At 32.4% G+C, this 4959-nt stretch overlaps 1 pseudogene; it reads right to left on the reverse strand.

Moving 5' to 3' along the window:
• Positions 1-1673: 1673 nt before the first annotated feature.
• LOC145114334 (transcription factor bHLH35 pseudogene) lies at positions 1674-2225 on the reverse strand (annotated as a pseudogene).
• Between the last annotated feature and the right edge of the window lie 2734 nt (positions 2226-4959).

The following is a 4959-nucleotide window of genomic DNA, read 5'->3' on the forward strand; positions in this document are numbered from 1 at the left end:
CAAATTATTCAAAAGAAATCGATTATAGATGTTGAGATAATCAGAAATCAAATGCAACTATACCGAACTTGAATTAAGAGAACGCATATCCGATTCCACTAGTGAATTTTCAGAACTGGGAATTCTTAATCGGAAAGAACTTACCAGCTTGGTTCAAATAAAATGCAAAGAAATACCTCCAAACAAATTGCAATCATCGATTTTTCAGAAATGACGTTCACAAAATCATTTATCCAAAACCAAATACATAAAATCGATTAAATAAAAAGACGAGTTCATTAGAAGAAAAAGAAACTTACGGGTTAGTTGGAGAATGAGAATCGTCCATGGTTCGAGTCTGGCGATCGATTGGAGAAGAAAATTATCCGTGGTCATGGGTCTGGAAACTTGATGATCGACAGTGGAGAGTTTAGGGCTCGGACCGTGGAGAGTTTAGGGCTCGATGTGAATTGGCATTGGGCACCATTAGGGTTGATGTTTATATTGTGCGTTAGGTTGATGATGGTCGGCATGGTGGGTTTCTTCTCCTGGTATCATGAAGGAGTCGATGGTGAGGATTGAAGAAGTAAATTATGGAAAAAATAAAACAGATTACTCTTGATTCTACAAGATTCTTGACGATTTAACTCTCCGATATTAAGGGTTTTGAATGTTACTGTGTGCAAGAATATGAGGACGAATGGTGAGTGTTTTTGCAGGGTTAACAAACTAATTTCCCTAATTTAAAGGACATTAAATGTTTTAAATATTTACCAAAATTAAATGTACCCAAGATTACTATTATACCCTTTTATGATTTATTATTGAATTTATTTTTTCTTAATTCTGATGGATTGTTAGAGGCACACAATACTTGTTGAAAACATTTGAACATAACTCTCTCTCTCTCTCTCTCTCTCTATATATATATATATATATATATATATATATATATATATATATATATATATATATATATATATATATATATAGGCCTAGGTTATTCTATTCAAAGTAATTATTGTGTTATTGTATGCATAAATGTGGGCCAATCAAATTTACTTATTTTAAGAAAGTGATTAATATATATTATTGAATTAAATATAATTGAAAATATCATCTTAATTAATTACAAGGGTAATTTAGTCAATTAATATAGATTTAATAAAGGAAAATTGCATTTTTTAAGGGATCATAGATTCTATTAATTTTAAAAATCCGATTTTACGTATTATAATTTTTTTAATTCGGACATTATATGTTTATGAGTATATTCAAAAATAAAAATATTCTTGAACCATAAATAATAAAAATATTCTTGAACCTATTTCTTGATCATGAATTTAAAAGCTTCTTGTAGAATAACAAATCCTTGAATAATCAATTGAAGAATAAAAACAAAAAACACATTATTTCTTATAGAATACGGGTAACAATTGTTAAGAATTACATTTATTGTTAAGGAATAAAACTAAAAAACAATCAAAATGGGAAAGAAAACATCAAAATCTAACAACGACTAATACATTCTAAAAGAATAATGTGGTCCGTTTCAATTTTGTGGTCTGTTCTTCAAGCATCAATATCTGTGATTCCAACAGAATTGGAATTCGTCTTTCCATTCCAATAGAATTGGAATTCGTGATTCCATTCCAATAGAATTGGAATCTCACCAATATCATCCATTGAATTATCTACATAAACACTCTTCCATTCTCTATTCTTTTCTGCATCGATTCACAATCAATATTTAATATAAAAGAAAAATCACCCCTGCATTCCTTCTCTTCTTCGTTTTCAGTCAAGAACACACCACCGAAGTGTATGTTTTCTAGTGAAAACCTGAATGAAGAGTGTCTTGAAAAGGGTCTCAGCAAAAGCAGTGATGTTGGCAATGACAACATTGAGCTTCAAAGATTCAAAAACCTCACAAATCTTGACCATCATGTCTCTTCTTTTCTTGCATTTTAAACTCACCAATGCTATCTTCTCTCCCACGTATGACACTTTTAACTGTTAATTAACAGTTTAACACAATCATCAATTTGAGATAAAATCATGAGAGTACGTAAAAACAGTTCAAGACTTTGACTTACTCCAATAATTTCAATCGGAAAGGCCCTTGAATCACTTGTATCTGGAGATTGCTGAATCCTTTTCTTCTTTGAATTTACCGTTGACATGAACACTGTGTCCTGATCAAAATCGTAAACCCCAGATTCTGATTTTTGAGACTCTAGTTTCATTATCTCCTCTTGAATAATCCTCCCTTGGAGGCCGCCGACGACTGAGTTCCGTCCGGCGAACTTGAATCACAGTAGTCGGAAAATGTTTCCTCCAATCCGCCCAACTGTTTTTCAGAAATTGCAGAAGAAAACGATGGATTTAGGTTTAAACAACAAACAGAAAATGAGAAGATCATATGATTAGTTAATTAGTATGATTACCTATCGAATTCTTCGGTTTGGAGAAACATATTGGTCTCCCAATAGTTTTTATACTCACCTGCGCCGCTGCTTCGCTGCTCCTTGTCGAGAGCTCCGTTTCTAGGGTTTGTAATTCGAGAGCAGCTTGAGCTTCGTCGTCCGACTCCGAGCCAGAATCGGAACTTGATGCAGGCTGGAATAAAGGGGAAATGACGGCTGGAGGGACAAGGGTGGGGGTGTCGATTTGTTCAATTTAGGGTTTTCAGAAATCGGTTTTTAGATAAAGAGGGGAAGGAGATTTAAACTGGAGAGATACCATGATTATAGGGATTATTTTTGGAAGTTATTAAACAAATGACTAAATTACCCTTATTTATTTATTTAATTATTTAATTTTGATTGGCCCACATTTATGCATACGATAACACAATACTTAGTTTAAACAAATGAACCTAGCTCTCTCTCTATATATATATATATATATATATATATATATATATATATATATATATATATATATATATATATATATATATATATATATATATATATATATATTGTAACACTCTTCACCCTGTTACTTTGAAAATACACATTTAAATTAAAATTAGGGTTGTAAGCGAACTGAACGAACACGGACGATGGTTGTTCTTGTTCATTCGTTTAGGTTGGCCGAAAAAACACGAAAAAGAACGATTTTTCTTGTTATGTTCGTGTGTTTAACAAATTACATTGTTCATGTTTGTTCGTTTATGTCTGTTAACATGCTAAACGAATATAAACGAACATAGATAAACAAACATAATTGATTATATATTAAAACAAACATATAATATAGGGCTTCTCATTCGTTTCCCGTTTGCCTTCTCATTCGTTGTACGATGATAACTAAAATTGTATGAGTTAGTTTCTAGATCGAACGTAAATTTTGAACCAAAATATAATATAGTAATGTTATCATACATAATTGAGCATGTACGAAAATAAAAGGAACTTAAATGAAAGAACATAAATAAAATAACATAAACAAACGTTCATGAACATAATTGAACGAACACAACCATTTTTCATCTTCGTTCATTTAACTAAACGAACAAGAATTTGTATTCATGTTCGATCATTTATTAAATAAACAAACATAAACGAACTTCCCGCCAAACGGTTCACGAACAGTTCATTGAACGTTTAGATAACTTGTTTTAGTTAAAAATAAAAAGTTTTAAAGTTTTAAAGTTTTCGTAGATAACAAACGGTCCCAAAACTATTCCAAAAGTTTAGTTGTTTTAAAATGAAAGGTGTCTTCTAGGTATCATAAACAAGATTCAAGTTCCCTAGAAGTTAAGGTCTTCTAAAATGTCTTGCACCTCTAGTCCCTCAAAACTTCAATCTGAACACACATAAAAATAAGTCAGACAATAGATTTCCCTTATGAGTTTCTCTTGGTTGATTTTGGAAACTATTCATTAGTAAGAGATACACCGATTGTTTTATGTGAGTCCTCGGTGATTTTTCTTCGTTTGGGACACACGTCTAAGGTGTTTAAAACATATATGTGCTTTACAAATACAATATGTTTTAAATTACATCATAACTGCTTATGAAAACACTTGATTGTTTTATGAATATTGCATATGTCATATGCTTGTCGATGAACATTATTGGAAAACAATGTGCTTAGAGTTATGCATAATTGTGTGTGAACTTACATAACCAAATACCTTTTAGACACTACCGGAGAGGTACCACCCTGCAGTAACCTTGGAAACAAGCTCCAAAAGAATGCAGCAGCCTTAGGAGAAAAGTATTAATTAAGGGCTAATATTTTCTACATTTTTAGTGCAGTAAACACAAAAACTGGTCGCTGAAATTTCGTATGCTTGGTATATGATTACTCTTTATAGAAATTTTATAGGAAAAACTTTTGGGTTATAACATTTTAGAGCAACATACACTAAAAGCATAAGTATCTATAACAACCAACCCTACATGGATAACAACGATCGTCACTATTGGAGAACCCATGGGGACGACTTGTCGCCGCCATAGGGTTGGAGAATGAGAATCGTCCATGGTTCGAGTCTGGCGATCGATTGGAGAAGAAAATTATCCGTGGTCATGGGTCTGGAAACTTGATGATCGATAGTGGAGAGTTTAGGGCTCGGACCGTGGAGAGTTTAGGGCTCGATGTGAATTGGCATTGGGCACCATTAAGGTTGATGTTTATATTGTGCGTTACGTTGATGATGGTCGGCATGGTGGGTTTCTTCTCCTGGTATCATGAAGGAGTCGATGGTGAAGATTGAAGAAGTAATTTATGGAAAAAAAATAAAACAGATTACTCTTGATTCCACAAGATTCTTGACGATTTAACTCTCCGGTATTAAGGGTTTTGAATGTTACCGTGTGCAAGAATATGAGGACGAATGGTGAGTGTTTTTGCAGGGTTAGCAAACTAATTTACCTAATTTAAAGGACATTAAATGTTTTAAATATTTACCAAAATTAAATGTAGCCAAGATTACTATTATACCCTTTTATGATTTATTATTGAATT

The sequence above is a fragment of the Lactuca virosa genome, chromosome 5 (genome assembly GCF_052849685.1).
Source record: "Lactuca virosa cultivar CGN04683 chromosome 5, Lactuca_virosa_CGN04683_v6, whole genome shotgun sequence".
NCBI classification, from domain to species: Eukaryota; Viridiplantae; Streptophyta; class Magnoliopsida; order Asterales; family Asteraceae; genus Lactuca; species Lactuca virosa.